Here is a 17,559-nt window from a genome sequence, read left to right as displayed (position 1 = left end):
CATTTTAATAATGCCCAAAATAGAGGAAAAACTAGTGCTGATTGCCAGATATGATACAGTAAACATCTATGTTTACTGTATACATTATGTTCAATAAACAGAAATCTAAGTACAGTAAATAGATATTTTATAAAGCAAAGCATATGATAGAGTGAATCAAATTATAATTTTTATTCTGTTAGATGTGGGGAAACCTCAATAAAAAAAATAAGGAAGGAGAAGAATAAGGAAACATTCAACTTTTTTGACAAGTGGGATTTTTTTACAAAATAAAATAAAATAAAGCTAAATAAAATCATAATATCTTTCCTGGAGTACTAGTATTTAAGGCTTTTTTTTCATTTTTACACGAAAGAAAATAACAAGGTGAAAACCAGAAATTCTCAGCGAAACAAAATTTTCCACATGAAATATTTTATTTTCAGTGAGATGTTTTCCCTGAGCCAGGTGATCATTAAACTTCATCTCCCATGACTGCAGAACTTGCTGGAGGCTGTGGTTCAAGAGCCTTTTAGCCCCGCTCTTGGCTGTAACCTGTGTCACCCTGCTCTGCTGTGAGTGAGATGGAAGTGGAGGTTTCCTGTGTGAACTGCCTGCCTGTCTATATTGTTGCTATATCTCTGTATATGACAGTTTTAAACTGTATCATTATTTTCTATCTAAATTAAGGTATCCACAAGCAACTAAACACAAATGAAAAATTATTTATGTGTTATCACCTGAAAAAGACTATCAGCTTTAGACTGTAATTTAATCTGCTTCATATTCTCAAACAAAATTTCTCTGAAGATATGTGAAAAAAAAAACTGAATTGTCTGAGCTATCATATTCTTGGATTCTTGCAACAGCTTATATGGTCTTTCAAAATCGGTAGCTTTTTATTATCCTCAAAGTTACTGTTATATTTAAAATGCCATTAAATCCAGGCAGTGTTTCCAAGCTAAGCTTTTTCTCTGTCTCAGTTGTCCTCTCTTTAAAAATTAAGTTAATATCTTTCAAGTTATTAACACTGTCAATATTTTCCTTTTTGGAATAAAAGTATTTTAATTTAAAAACTAGTAAACCTGTTATCGACTTTCTGCCTCTTCACAACTAGGTTTAAAATAAAAAGAAATGTGAAAAGCCAAATTGGTCCATTAACCCTTGAAAAGGCTAAGCAGTGCCAACAATATATGTCACTCAGTCATTTTCCATTTATTAATTACAATGACAAAACCTCAATAGAGGATCAAAAAGAGGAAACTTTTGATTAACTGTTAAACAAGGATCTTTTAAAGGTGTTTGTTTCTTAATATTTTAATATCTAATTTTAATTTGAGCCAATATAATTTTTCATTTTACTGAAAACAAAAAAAAACCAATTTTTTCAATGCAGCAACCCACAATCATCATTACAGACAGGTTAGTAGGAACAAAGACAATGCTAAGTAAATCAGTTCTTTATGCTCAACTCTGCTGGGTAGCTGAGGTGAGTTAATTTTCTTCATAGTATCTTGCATGGTTCTGTCTTCTGGATTTTTGACCAAAGGGGTGATGATGATACAGGGATTTTCACACTGGTTGGAGGAGTGAGCAAATGCTTTTAGCTGGGTGCGGTGGTTTGACAGGAAATGTGTTTTTTGGGATGCTGTGTTTTTGGCCAATGGATATTCAGACTTTAATATTGGCATTTAACCTGGCCATTGGGACATGGACACGCCTCTGAGCACACGGGGTTAAAAGCAGAGCTCTCCCCTGGGAGGGTCCTCTTGGGTTTCGGCGGGAAAGAGTTCGGGTCTCTCCCCCGGCCCAGCTGCTGGCTGGGCAGGGGGAGGGGAAAGCCATGAGGCCGAGAGAGGTAGGCCTGAGCCCGGGGGTGGAAGAGAGAGAGAGAGACAGAGAGAGAGACACCGGGAGCCATCGGGCAGCCCCCCCTGAGAGACACAGAGAGAGAGAGAGAGAGAGAGCCGCTGCCTGGGACTGTAACCTTGAAACTGGATAAACATGAGCCTGTGCCGGCAGCACGGCTGGGACGGAGAAGAGGGGGGGGGGTTCAGCCGGCCGCTTGTAGGAGCTTTTAACCCCTTTTTGGAGAATGAGAACTTTACAGAACATTGACCTTTCCTAGAAGATAGAGTGGAAGATGAGGAAGGAAATGGGCCAGTGTGAGAGAGGTCTGGGCGAGTGAGAGATAGTAGAAGAATAGAGAAGAATCCTAGTGGGAAGAGATGATGGAGTAGCTTTTGCTGGAGTCTTTTTGTATAGCCATGGACAGAACCATGACACTGGGGTTAACCCAATTCGTCAATTAATCCAAACCATCATTTCATCTTTCATTATTTTAAGGGGTTTTTAATTTTTTTTTTATTTTTTAATGCACAACCTTCCATATAAAACATCTACAAAATGCAATCTAAATTAAAGTCCTGCTGTATCAGAAAATAGGTAAATGTGAATAAAAGCAGAAATTCAACAAAAACTAGTTCATGCCATCAGAAACACACATCCCAAGTTTCAGTCAGAAGGATACATTTTCTGTATCATTAAAAAGCTCCCAAAAGTTAGGGTTTGTCACAGTAATCCAGATTACAGTAGCAAAGATATGGATGGAGTGGCAGACTTCATACACAAGAGGAAAGATCACAAACTAAACAACTCAAAGACAATAGACCTTTTGTGGTATTACCCTGAGCCTTTTTTTTAACCTTATCTCTTCGTTCTCATTTATTTTTATGCAAATATATTTGAATGTGTACATGGTGAGTTGTTAGTTATAATACTTTCTGCAGTTTAAAGTTTTAGCATTTTCTGTTGTACATGCAACTCTGCCATTTCATGAAAATTTTCCTATCTTTCCAAACACATACTGACCTAGTTTTAGTGTCTGCAGGTCAGAAGTGGCAATCAGGATTACACAGCTCGACTTTACAATGCTAGGGAATGCTAACACACCCTTTTTCTTTCCTTTTGAAGTGCCATTATGAAATGTTATTTCCAATTCCTCCATTTTGTTTTAGCTTACCACAGTGTTGCCCTCACATAGGGTGCACTGAGACCTCCTTAGATAATGATGACATTCAGAAAATGTACCTTTTATTCAGCAGATCTACTGCAGAAATATTTTCAGTATCTAGAACTATGTGGAGACATTCTGCATGCTGGCAGTTTTTTGTTCTTATTCATCCCTTCTTCTGCTCTCTCATTATCTAAAACAATGTTAGGCAAGCAGTTTATTACCTCCACATTTCTGCAGCCTTCCTCAGAGGTCTCCTCATCTCATAACACTTATTCAACAAACAGCAGACAACTTCCACATGTTACTTGAACTATTAGGAGCCAACACATTCAATTTGCTTACTTTAAGAGCTAGAATACAAAATACTTTATTTATTTGCCTGGTTTAAGGCATTTCACACAAATATCAGACTTGGCACTTAGTCAGACTCTGGGGACCGTGCCTACAAATTAAGTAGCCAAGAGAGGCCCTTAACTGGGATTTGGCTTATTGAGATGAAATGTGGCCATTGGCAACAGTCCAGATTCCTCACACTTTGCAATATTTGGTTGAAAACAAACAAACAAACAAACAAAAAACAAACCACCAAAAAAAACCCAACCAAAACACAGTTTAGCTGGCTTTTAGCACGTATGGAGAGAGCTCCAAAACAGCAAGAACAAGCCATTGCTTTGGAATAGATTTCCTGGTTCAACTAGGATCTGACTTAACTGTAAATGTAATTCTAGCCAAAGTCCTTAAGGAACCTAGGGGGAAAAAGATGTTTACAGTTAAACTTTTCTATTTCTTTACCATCATTTTAAAATGCTGCATTTGTCAAAGAGTGTACTGCTTCTTCCTCGGTAATTTGGAAAGGGCGGTAATGATTCATAAAACAAGCTGCTGCTAATGCTCTGGAGGGCATAGACATGTTTTTGTATTAGTTTTGTAATCTCTTCTAGATGAGGTAGATAAGCCCTTAGCTTCTATAGATACAAAATCAGATATTAAATATTAAAATTGCCAGTAATTTTGTAGCCTACTGTGGGCAATTAAACTGTGGTGCAGGTTTTAATGACTCTGTACCTTGATTTACTCACAGATGATCTTTCTGCTAGATGAAAACAAATCTGGGAAAAATTACTCCTTCAAATGAAAAAGTAGTTCTAGATTTCTATGTTTAACCTTTTGCAAACTTCAGGGATATTTCAAAATGGCATTAGGCTAAATCTCTTAAAATTGGTCAGCATAAATTCTAGTATTTTGGGGTATTGTCTTTATTTAAGGGGGGGGGATTTAAGGCAGGGGGTGATTGTGTGATTATTTTGTTTGTTTTTCCTTAATCAATGTGATATCAAGCAGTTCAGTTTGAGCTACTACAGGTTTTTTGAATGCTGTAATTTAGATGTGTCACATCCCCATTCTCTTTCAGGTCTAGCCTAAATTTTTTATACGGATTGTATTTTTTGATGTCTAGGAAGTTCCCTTCCTGGCTTCAGATAAACTGAAAAGAAAAGAAAAAAGGATGTTTCTACTCCATTAGTTAGAATTCATCCAGCATACCTAGGCCACTCAACTTAGGAAATAGAAAATGTTTATTTTTTTTCAGCAACGAGTAGCAATCATTTTGTAATTTACTATTTCAGAAATATTTTAGAATAATATCATTCACAAATAATTTTATATGTTGATTTTGAGCTCTACTCCAGGACAAAAAGGAATTTCAATGTAAGGAGTCTTTATATCATATATAAACAAACATCATTATTATCTAGTTAAATATGTATGAATATTTAGGATGTAAGTTGTTTTCTTGAATAAGAAAAACTTTTTCTAAGATTTTCACAAGTGTCTTATGATATTTGAGAAGATAAATACCACCTATCAGGGAACACAATGTACATTCAGGTCCTCTCTTACCTTTTCATATAGTTCTGCCATCTGTTATAACATGAGGCACTTTTGCAATGATATAATGACATCCATACAGGGAGTTGTTCCTTTGTAACCACATAATTAGGAAAAGTACCACAGCTAACCAATTTCATGATATTAACACATAATCAATGAGTGGGCAAGGTCTATTGAAACATGAGTCTGCATTTAGATGTGATTTTGAACACAGATGAGTCAAGATAAGAGAAAAATGTTGCCATCTTTTCCTCAGCTATCCCTTACTTCCTCAACAAGATAATCACCCACGGAATCTGTTGGAAAGAAACCCTCATGGCTAGCTACCCCTTATTAAAATGTTGTTAGTGAAAACCCAGGAACACTGAGACTAATATCAAGGGTGATAGTTTTTTTGTATTGTTTTGACATAAGCATATGTTTAACAGGCAGGTCTAAGGGAGCAGTTATTCCCTACACAGGGCAGAGTGATGTTCAGATTGTAACACCTCCATCCAGCTCGGGTGCAGCTTGTGCAGCATGTCTGGCCTTGGCCTGACTGAGTGCTCATCATCCAGCTGCTGGTGAAACTTCTAGAGAATTATTTAGCTTCCTTCCAACTAGACAGGTAAGATCACAGTAGCTGTGGATCCTTGGTAACTGGGAATTAAAATTGCACCCAAGTATGGTACGAGTGGGAATCGTACTTCTTGTGGGCAACTGTCAAAACAGCCCCCAAAAGAAACTACTTTTTATCACCTTCTGCATCTTATGACTGTGCCCAACCTGCAAGACTTTGAAAAGTAGCTGCTCTAGAAACTGTGTGCTCTTCTGTTTGGATTTTTTCTCTTTTTATTATTGATCTTCTCTTTCAGGTTTCTCTGCATGTTTGTTGGTCTTTTGCTTTATATATTCTCTTTGACAGACTGCAGCACTTTTTTTTTCAGTGCATTTATTTATTTTGTTTTCTTCAGCCTTTCTGTCTGCCCTTCATCTCCAGTCTCCTGGAGATGCATAAGAGACTGATCACAGGAAAGTTTGACTCAAATTTTCCAACATGCAACAGGTGAGGAGGTTCATAATCAGCCAAAAATTACCTTCCCATTGGTATTTAGAAGAGAAACTGAAGCATTTTAAGCAGACATCTTCAGAAGAAAATCTTCTTAAAGTATCCTCTTCTTAGATTGATAGATATGACAAGTCAAGGTATGCATGTTGATAAAATTAAACTGCATTAGGCTCCTCTGCTCAATAAATGCAATTCACACTCCTTTGATGTGGGCTGACTTTAAAAAACAAAAAATACTCTTCACATGTTCTAAACATTCATTACTTCTTAAACCAGGCTCCTCTTTGTAAATCTTTCTTTTCCTGGTGTTTTCTATGCTTTTGTAAAGGTTTCATTAAAAGAAATAAGCATACACACACTAAAACCCCCAAACCCTTCTATTCATTACCTTATTATAGCATTCAAGCTCTTTGTGGCACTGTGCCTAGTTTGTATTACCAAGACTAGGTTTTTGCAAATGAAACTCTTTCAATTAGTGTTTCAGGAAGCAATTAAATTGTCTAAAATATATTAATGAATACATTGAAATCTGGAAGAGTACCCTTTTTCTAATACTTCCATTATTAATGCACCATCTGTTTTGTTTTGTTCCCTCACTAGTGTACTGTTTCAGTAACCTCATGTCCATAGAAGACAGTATTCTCAAAAAGCAAAGCCAAGAAATTTAAGCTGTTAAGCAGTCTTAATTATATAGTATACATTCCAAATAATTTTACAGACAAAATAATCAAGAATGACTTTTTTCTTCTCTCTTGTTTGAATGTTCTGTGTGGCAAAGTTCTCTGAATAACTGCGGGTTTGATCTCTGTTTTCTTGCAAAAATAAAGACAATTAAATATTTGGCTTCGGTATCTGGGGTTATTTCTATAGCAGTCAAAGAAACTAACTTTTGCACAAGGACATGCACAATAATGAGGAGTAGGGGCATTTGAGCTTTCATTAGAGAAAAAGCTACAGACATCAGATGTATTTTGTGCACTATTTGTGTAGAGTACTTGAAAGAATTTGAGCTAATCGAGGTAGGGCCATGTGTATCACCATCTGTAGAGAGCATCCATAAAATATCCTGAGGTGATGACTTAAAAAGACACACAAAAAAAAAAATATTAATTCTTTCAGGCTGCCAGAAGTATTTCTTTCTGTTTTAATGGTAGGAATCATCTCATTTGACCTCAAACCAAACTATAGGATCAGATAGTGTTGAATCTGTCCTAAAAGGCAGATTGCTCCCTTATACACTGGTGGCTCTTTTGTGGGGTGAAATGAGGTGCAGGGTGAGAAAATGCACTGGATGCCTTTACAGTGAGGGGCAGAGCAGGCATCACCCTTTCACTTCAGTATTGAACAGGTAATTTCTAAGGACCAGAAGCAAGTTTAATGTTTTCAGTCCCACAGTAGCTAATCTTGAATATTCATTTAGCTTTGGAAATCCTGAGAGACATTGCTTCACCTTTTCTGGTTGTATTAGGAATGCAATTGTCTATGAAACTGGAAGTTTGAAAAATCTCTCTCACAACAAATTTTTGTGACCCCTCCCCACAGTTTCTGCAAAGAACATGAGTCATATGTGTTGTTCAGGATGAAGGCTCTTTCCATTAAAAGATGAGGCCGGTTAAAAGTAGAGGGAATGTGGTGGGATTTCTTTGGAAAGACCTAGACCTTAGCCACGAAAGAGACAAAATCTGAGCAATTTCAAACCCAAGCTTTCAGAAAGGCCAGAGGTGATGTGCGTCAGGAAGGACTGGAACTGAGGGGTATTATTTCAACTGGCACCTCTGGTTTCTTGGGTTTAATGCCAAGGAGGGGGTTTTTTATAATTTGCTTGTTTGTCTGCCAGCTGAAAGTCCTCCACCCTTCCCAGGAACAGTCAAAGAAACACATAGATTATGTGTGAGGAGATAAAAGGAGCCCATTATCAGCATGGTGGTATTTTTTTAACACAGATTTGTGACTGAAACAGCACAGCCAACTACAGAGTACAAACCATAAGTTCTCAGGTCCTGCAGGCTATGCTTTTTTTTTACTGTTTTGTCATTTAAAAATTAGCTTGGGTGCATCCATCTGAGCTGCATTTAGGTCCAAGACCTCTGAGAAACCTCTGCTGTGTTGATTTGTAAGAGCTTGAAGAGAAAAAAATAATTTGCATTTTTGTTCACTTTAAGGAGGCTTTTTATTACCTGAGCAGTGTGACGAGATCTAGTATAAAGGAGATTTAGTCCTTAAATTTTAAACATTATATAAAAATTTAAATTAGTCTCTATTCTTCAAATTGTTGTCATTATGGAAAGGTCAGAGATGATGAATTGTTTGTTGCTGCTGCAGATATAATGCACTGTACAGTTCTATTATTTGCTGTTGAAGAAAACATGATTTATTGTATAGTGTCAGAAAATATTTGCTCCAGGCCTGCAGTATATGAAATATATAGCCTGTTTTCAGCCATGTTGCTTAAGGGAACTACTGTACAATACTCTGAGGCTAAAAAGGAGATCTTTCTAGTAGCCTAAATGATTATTTAGTGATTTAGCAGGAACACTACATCTTCAAAATAGTTTTCACAGCTACACATCAAATGGTCTAATTAATAGGAAAAAAGCAATAAACAAAACATGCAATAAGTGGCATTTCAAAAACTACTGACCTTTGCAGTTGTTTGAGGAGACATTCTATTGCTGCAAACACAGCCACATGATGGGAGCCAGTCAGAAAGGCAACAAAAATCTGTGGCTTCTAATCACAGATAGCAACAAGATTAAACACTAACCTGTATTGAAAAAAGAAAAATCTATGCAGAAACAGTTTCTTTATCTTAGTTTTGCTTTTATCTTTTTTTTTCCTTTCCCAAATCAGAATGAAAATGCAGAAATAAAAAAAAATTAAAAACCTAAATTGTAATCTTTGATTGAAATTGTTTACTGAGTTCTAATAACTTTTAAAGTGCTGCATTTACCTCAAAGTGAAAATCCAGAAGGTGAATTGAAATCACAAACTTGGAGATTTTGAAAGAATGTGGAAGGTTTTTAAAAGAAATTAAGTCTAGCCACTTTTCTGCAAATTTACTCAGTTCCAGAAAATCAGCCCTTTCTAGCAAATAAAGGTTGTCAAAAATTGTCTAACCTGCTTCAGTTGTTTTCTGATCTGTAATACCATAATTTCATTTCAAATCATCCGTATTTCAGCAATGTACATTTTGAACGATAATGTCCTAGTCCAGTCTGTGTCACAATACCTATTTTGAGCAACAGGACACACAGCCATTTTAAAAATGGACAATTTTTCATGAGGGTCTTTGAAACAGGTTTCAAGTCTTCAGTCTCTACTGCTAAATTCACCTTCATATATGAAAAACAAAAACAGAGTTATCGTTACCTCAAGGCACTTGTTTTCAAAGAGTATCTGGTGCATTGTATCTGCTCAAAATGACAGTCTCAAGGAGTGTGGGGAGACAGTGTGAAAAGAAATGTAGGAACACAAGGAGCTGGGAAAGCTGGCATGTGCATGAACACACCCCGAGAAAGGCAAAGAGACATCTTTCCTAGGGTGTCTTTCAAGAATTATGACATCAAATTCTAAAGAACTTTACAAAAATGTGGCAAATTCATCTCAGCTGGTAGCTCTGTTAATGTCAGTGAAGTTACAGTGGGAATGAATTTGTTCCAATGAGAGCATCACAAGGAGTACACCACTGTTAGACTGTTACATTGGTTATTAACTCACTTTCCTTTCAGTGCTAAAGAGTATAGATGGAGCTTCAAGGATCTATTTTTAAACTATGTAAAGTATTTGCTGCATGGATCAAAGAAATATGAAATCAAACTTACCATGGCACAGACTGGTGGAAAAATAGGCTAGACTGAAAGAAATGTCTTTGAAATATTCTATGGACCCAGCATGAAGCCTGGTTAAAGTTGCATAGCTTTCCATTTGAAAGGTCACGTTCAGAATTGGCTTATAACTTTGTGAAAGGGTTACTTTTCAAGCTGAAATTGTTCATAGTTATTCTCAGTCAGACACTTTTTTTTAAGATAATGAGCCAAAAAAGGGGAAGTGATTTTTAAATTTTACTTTTGATTAATTGCCTTCAGTGCATACGACAGCAGAGAGTGAGCAGCTGGTGTGTATCAGTATCAAGAAGGTGAAAAATGTGGTTCAAGCTGATGAGAAACCTGTCTCCCTGAGTGCAGAGAATGACTTGGGAAGCTCTAAATGGATTACGGACTATACTGGAACTGAAGAAGGGAAGAATGGTGACAAAACCAGTGATGTTCTTTCTAAATTTTGGGGGTTTTCCCCCCCAAAAGGTTCTTGGCATCCCATTTTTAGTCTTTCTACAGTGGATTTTCAATCTTGGAGATATCTGAGCAATAGTCTGTGGTGTGCAGTGAGCAGGAAAAGTGATCCCAGGCTGAGTGGGGCAAAACAAAACCCATTTTTGCTCTGTCTGCCCTCAAGATCCGACTTGCACAAAATAACCCCTCATGTCTATGTGCAGAGAAAGGTCAGCTTGATCCTGCTTGGGTAGTTCTGTTCCTGATATGTCAGTGGTAAATTCTGGGCATAGCCCTGGCTAAGAGTGCTGACCTGATACATGGGTTAGAAACTTGCCCGACATCTGCCTCCCCTGAAGAAAGGGTGGGTTTCCAAAGGGAGCTTTAGTTCAGGCATGTGGTGGAAAACACACAGCTAGTGAGGCTCACACAGCCTGTGCCAGATGCTGAGGTGCCATTCATGCAGGGATGCATTTAGCTAGAAATGAATTTAGGGAAAGGACCTTCTCCCCTAGGTCCATGAAGATTGGACAGTCTCTAGGAGACAGCTGAGGCTGTCCTAGGGATAGTCAGGATCTCAGCCACGATTTGTGTACTGACATGACAGAGGTACTTTGTCAGCAGCTTTAGCACAAACGAAGGAGAATGGTGTTGTATCAGGTCCTGTCCTGCCCTTCCATCATCCCAGAAGTTTGTCCTTCTTGCCTCTATGAGCCCCTCCTTCCCTAACCCTGGAGACACAGCATGCACCTTTGCTGTTCCCACAGTTCCCTCTCATTCCTCATGCTGCTCCTGCAACAGCTGGAAACTCCACTTGCTTGTGTCCTGGCAGAGGAGCAGAAGATTGATTGTCTCCATGGATTAGACAGATGCCTCTTCCATGGCTTTACTTTAGATGAACCATCCTGTTCACCTACCAGTGCAGACACAATCTCAGCCTCAGTTCTCTCCTTCCTCTCCTGTTTAGCTCTGTCCTGAATTAGCTGAAAAAGGGCCCTGATTTCTGCTCCATCCATCTGAGAGAAGAGACAATCCTCCATAGGTGCCTCCTCAGCATTGCCCATTTCTGGCACCTGGCCCCCTTCCTTGCTGTAGCCTTTTTGTGTGCAATAAGATGCAGCAGTAAACAAAGAATAAGCTTTGTCTGTTCAAACACACTAATGACAAACCAGTCAATACCACCCTAGTAATTTATTAGAAACTGAGAAAATGTCTGTTACCTTTTGAGACCTGACTACTGCAGGTGGTGGGTTTGTTTGTTTAGTGTATAAGAAGGTATTGATCAGAATATTTAGCCAAAAGTTAGAATGCTTATTGTGACGTGTTGCTGAGATGTGTGGTTTTACTGGGCTAATCTAAAGCAAAAATTATTAAAGTCAGGTCAATAATATGGATTGCTCCCTTTTTAACATCTTGCTCAAAGAAATACAAATGAATTTATTTATAACCATTTGTAATATAGATTTCTGCATCCATCTCCAATCTACTAATATTTATTCTTATGAGAGTTCAAATGGTAGTTTTTTCTTTATCATATTTGCTGTCATTAAAATTGTGGAATAATTTTGATTCATAATTTTGTGTGCATATCCTGTGAAATAGCTTAATAAAATCAGTATTTAAGGCTCTTAAAAAGCTTTGAAAAACATTTAGAAGGAAGATATATTATGGGGTTTTGACTAACTAAGCTCGTGAAATATATTTTCATATTTACCATCAATATTCCTCTTTCACTATATATCAAAAACGGATTTCCTCCCCTATAGATTTCCAGTTTCTTATGCAAACATGTTTATCTGCATTAGACCTTCACACTTTGTACATCATACCCTACTTGTACACTGTGTTTTGTTTGTGACTATGAGCAGGAGCCCTGTTCTTCCTGTCTCCAAGTGAAATAATTAGTACTTTGGCAATTTTATTGACTTCAATGTATACAATTTTTGTTCAAATAAGCCTATGGCAACTTGCATTTTTATTACTGCTCAGTTATAAAGTACTCCAAATAAATATACAAACTTTGAAGGTACAGAAATGAAAGATCATTTGCAAGGAGAACATATACAAAAGGTCACATTTGATACTTAGATAGGATTGATGCTTCCCTGCATTCCAGCTGCTCCTCTTCTGAGCCATGGAGCTGTATTGATAAGACACACTTATCTTTCTTGATGGTAAAAATGTCCTGCTTTCTAGAATCAGTCAAGTACTACAAAAACCAGTGGGGTCTCCCCAGAGGCATGTCCTCATGTCTAGTTGTTCATATTTGTGTTTTTCAGCTGTCTCACACAAGCATAGCATCCACATGCAGGCACATTCATCACTTCAGCGTTAGGAGGCTTATCACTTGCTGTCATAAGGTGATCCACTGACAGATGCTCTGGCATTTTCATCACCCTCAATACTGTTTCCATTATATCTTGTATAGGTTCTCTGAAGGGAGATGACAAGCACATGTGGAGACAAATTCTTTGAAACACCAAGTAAATCCCAGTTTTTCTTTTCAAGGACTATTGAATATTTCTAGTTTATTTGAAAATGGGTTGTGCTTTCTGAAGAATTTGATTTTATTTTGGGAGGGGGTAGATTGTAGTGGTGGCGAAGGTTCTTATCCATATGTATAAAGTAATTATGGTCCTTAAAATTCCAGAGAATTTTAATTCATCACACTATATTTATTTAGAACTTACCAATCTCAAGGCACTCTTAAACATAAGCAATAAATTTCACACATGCATCCATTTTTTCATGTAATCAAAAAACATTACAGAAAGCTGAAGGATGATATGTCCAAGGTCCTACCGAAAGCTGGAAACACTCTTTCAGTAGACCAATTGTACTTCATATGATATTGCTAATAAATGTATCCCTTTTTTTCCTCAGAGCACTGACAGCCAGTCTGGAGTGGTTTGAAGGGGCAAACTCTGCAAAATAACAATGTTGTATTAGAAAGACTACTCCAGCCAATCTTCTTTGTAATAACCTTTCTTGTTCAAAACTATCTGAAGAAAAAAAATACTTGTACTGTTATTTCACTATTTTTTTAGTAGCTTGAACTATTTGCAGTATCTCTGTTATTTTCCTCTTCTGAAAGGAGGGCACAGAAAAGCATATTTATTGTACTTTCTGTCCTAAGTTAACCACAGGTCTTGAGGTTTAATATCTCAGCACTTCACAAGTCTCATGTTTACAACATCTGCGAGGTAGTGAAGTTGTAGATGGTATTGTATGATTTTTTTCAAGGCTGAGATAGTTCAGCAATTCCTTGAAATTCTACAGCATACATTCTAATGCAAACAAATCCTTCCATCATGTACAAGAGCAACATCAATTATCTCTATGGAAATAATCACTGAAAATCATTATCTAACATATTATGCATATGCTTCTGTAGGAGTGAATCTGGTACCAGAAGCATCCCACATCCTCTGTGGTGTTGAAAGGGAGGTTTTTTTAATGCTCACACATTGCTCTCACCCCTGAGTGTGAGGATGTTTGGTGAACACAATGCTCTTCAGGCTGTATAGGACAGCAATGTCAACACCTGTGTGCCAAGCCAGCATATGAAAAAGTGCAGAAAGAACAATGTTCATAAGCTGTGAACAGGAAAGCAGCTATTTGGGTGGAGGTGTAAACCATGTCTTTTCTAATTAGGTCAGAGTCAAAGGGTTTTCAGAGGCCCAAGACTGCTTTATCACTTGTAGCTGGTCACTGATATTGTGTAAGGGATGTATGACAGTGTATTTAGTTCAGGCTGGAGTATATGAAAAGAGTTTCTGCAGATGAGCATTTTTGTGGCTATTGTTTCAGACTTTGAAGATGGAAAAAATAAGGTCCTGGGATAAGAGCTTAAAATAATTCTTTGTCTTTTTTCTGTTGAAAAACTTGGATATTTTAACATATGTTGTGTATATACAAAGGTATTTTTTATCTAATTTTTTGGGCAGGGAAGGGTTGTTTGCTTTCACCTGGATTTTGGCTTTATGGTTTTTTCATATTGTTGCTGTTCATTATTTTGAAGAATGGTGGAAAGAAACACTTTCAGACAATTCATGGAGACGTAACCAAGGCTTCTGTATGTTCCTCCCCCATTTCTTTTCTCCAAGACTCCACAGGATAGGCAAAAACCCAGCTTCTGAAATTTAGATTTATCACCAAGATGCCTGATCAATATATCCTTGATCTCAGTAGGAGTCTCCCACTGGGAGTTGAACTAGGTGCAGATTTATTTGGAACAAAGCAGCCAGCATGTTGCTGTTCCCAGATGACTTTCTGAGCATTGCACATTTGTGGGCTTTAGCTTATGGCCTCCCTGGTTCAACAGATCCCTTCCCCCATTGTTATTTCAATGCATCAAGGCATAAGATCAAGGCAGTCCACGTATGTCAGATTATATATTCTCTTTTTATTGTATTGTCTTGTTTTCCTAGTATCTTTCCTGAGCAAGTTGCATTTGCTCATTTGTTTGGCCTTACATAGGTTTGTTCTAACATTTGAATTGACCCAGCAACACACACCTATTGAAAAGACTGTTTTGTGAGTAAGAATGTCGACCTGGATAAAACCCACCAAATATTCCAGGTAAAATTTTCCCTTTTTAATTGTAGCCTCTGGGGTAAACCTGTAAGGTGTATATAAATTTTTTATGCTCACAACAATGAGAAGCTTGTTCATGAATTCTATTAGTACTGTTGCTCCATTGTACTTAGGAAAAAAAATGCAGATTCCAGTCTTTAGCATAACTAAATTATACAAGTCTAGTGAGCAATGATATAAATAACAGCACTGATGTCTTCAAGCATCAACTGATGTCTTCTAGACTTGACAGGTTCTAGTAATTGGGGAACCTGTGATTGACTTAGCAATGCCTGTGCTGCTGCATATTGCTGTAGAAAGAAGCTTTATCTGTGTCTGTGGAGAGGGATAAGAGAGTCTAACAAAAAAGAAGATCAGAAACTATTTAATTTATTAATCTCAAATATCAGAACCACAGAGACTTTAATCATTGCTCTTTTTAAGGTCCATTTATTATTACTGATTTTTCTTTCCATATTTTCCAAAATTCTAAATGAAATAAAAAAGATAATTCATTTTCCACTGATAGTGTCTTCTCTGCCCATTGTTCATTAACTGATGAGTACTTTTGGAGATGTAGTGCTCTATGGGACCTGAAAAGTTTACACAGCACATGGATAACTGCTACAATGCTTTTGCATCCCTAGAGAACTTTTTCTGTAAACCCTTAGAATTGCTATACAGCCATGGTTCAGAGTGTTTGTCACAAAGCAGCATTTAAAGGACTCATTTGACTTTATAATGTCTAATTTGTGCATGTTTTTATTAGAAGAAGAGGGTTTGAAATGAGCACAAGGGCAAAATAAGACGTAAATTAGGACACTGACTACTCATAATACTCAAAAATTCCCCTTACTCTTCCATATTTTTCTGACACATCATCTCTCCCAGATGTGGTGAGAGTGAAGCAGCAGCTATGTGTGTCAGCAACAGTGTCTTAAAATCCTGTTAAATGTTCTGAAAAAGGAAACTCTTTGTGTTTACAACCGGCAGAGCAGGGGAGGAGAGCCGTGTGACCCCCTTCTGCCTGCTGCTCCTCTGACACTAATTTCAGTCTGCTGACTGATGGGCAAGTGGCAAACCTGTTAGCAAGAGCTCTTTAGCTGTGGGATCTGAGTCAAGGTTGTTTCATAGTGGTGAGCTCTAAAAATGTACTTTGACCTTCTGGGAGGGTTCACCTTGAATAGTCATTTCAGTCCTTTATATTTATTGGTGGAGGTTTTCAGAAACAGATTACACACAAATATATTTGGAATGGTAAATCATGGAATCAAAGAATCATAGAACAGTTTGGGTTGGAAAGGATGGTCATCTAGTTCCACTCCTTTGCCATGACTATGAACAGCTTCAATCTGACCACGTTGCTCAAATTCTCCTCTCAAGGCTGAACAGCCACAATTCTCTCAGCCCATCTTCTGAGGAGAGATACTCTGGCCCTATGATCATCTTCATGGTTTCCTTTGAATTCTCTCCAACAGGTCTATCTCCTTCCTAGGTTGTGGGCTCCAGAGTTGCAAGCAGCACTGCAGGTGAGGTCTCATGAGAGCAGAGCAGAGGGGCAGAATCCCTTCCCTCAACCTGTTGACCACACAGATTTTGATGCAGCCTAGGATACAGTTGGCTTTCTGGGCTTCAAGTGGACATTGCCAGGCCATGTTGACCATCTACACCCAAATCCTTCTCCTCAGGGCTGCTCTCAATCCATTCACTTCCCAGACTAGTTTTGTGCTGGGGATCGCCCTGACCCAGATGCAGGATCTTGTGCTTGGCCTTGCTGAACTTCATGAGGTTCCCACAGTCCCACCTCTCAGGCCTGTCCAGGCCTCTCAGGATGGCATCCCTTCCCTCCACCGTGTCACCTGCTCTGTGTCACCAGCAAACCTGCTGAGGGTGCCTCAGTTCCTCTCTCCATGTCCCTGACAAGGATGTTGAACAGCACGAGTCCCAGTACAGACCCCGGGGGATGACGCTCCTCACTGGCCCCCTCCTGGACATTGAGCCATTGACCACAACTCTTTAGGTGCCACCATCCTAATTCTTCATTCACCATGAGGTTCATCTGTCAAATCCAACTTTCTTCAGTTTAGAGACAAGGATCTTGTGTGGGATAGTATCACATGCTTTGCACATGTTCAGGTACATGGCATCAAGTCCTTCACTTACCCATCAGTGCTGTGATCCCCTCACAAAAGGCCACCATATTAGTCAGGCATGACTTGTCCTCAGTGATGCCTTGTTGGCTGCCATCAGTCACTGCCTTATTTCACACGTGCCTTAGCAAGGTTTCCGGGAGAATGTGTTCCACGATCCTGCTCCATGATCTTGCTGGGTGTGGAGGTGAGATTGTCTAGCTTGTATTTTCAGGGTTTGCTCAAGTACAGCAAAACATGTTTCTGAGAACAGAGTTGTAATAAGTGATATGTAAACGTGACTTCCACACTTTAGTTTTTCATCAGGTTTGTGATGATACACAGAGCTAAATCACAAGATTCTGTAAAAATGCAAAAAGTAATGATGCTTTGGGCTAAAGGGTTGAGAATAAATCAGTTCTTATGGTCCCACCCTATTGTGAAAAATCAAATTTTGTAAATATCATGCCTACTAATGGATGGAAGCCTTACTGGACTTCCTAGACCTAGATAAACGTGTTCCTTCTTTTTAACTACTCAATATATATTAAAAAAAAAAAAAAGAAAAAGAACATCATGGCCCATGCTTGCTAATGTCTGGATTTCTGGTATCTTTATCGCATGGTGTATTCTGAGCAGCCAAAAAATGGTCTT

The sequence above is a fragment of the Molothrus ater genome, chromosome 3, assembly GCF_012460135.2.
Source record: "Molothrus ater isolate BHLD 08-10-18 breed brown headed cowbird chromosome 3, BPBGC_Mater_1.1, whole genome shotgun sequence".
NCBI lineage: Eukaryota > Metazoa > Chordata > Aves > Passeriformes > Icteridae > Molothrus > Molothrus ater.
The sequence above is the reverse complement of the archived record's forward strand: the minus strand, read 5'-3'. Positions refer to the sequence as shown.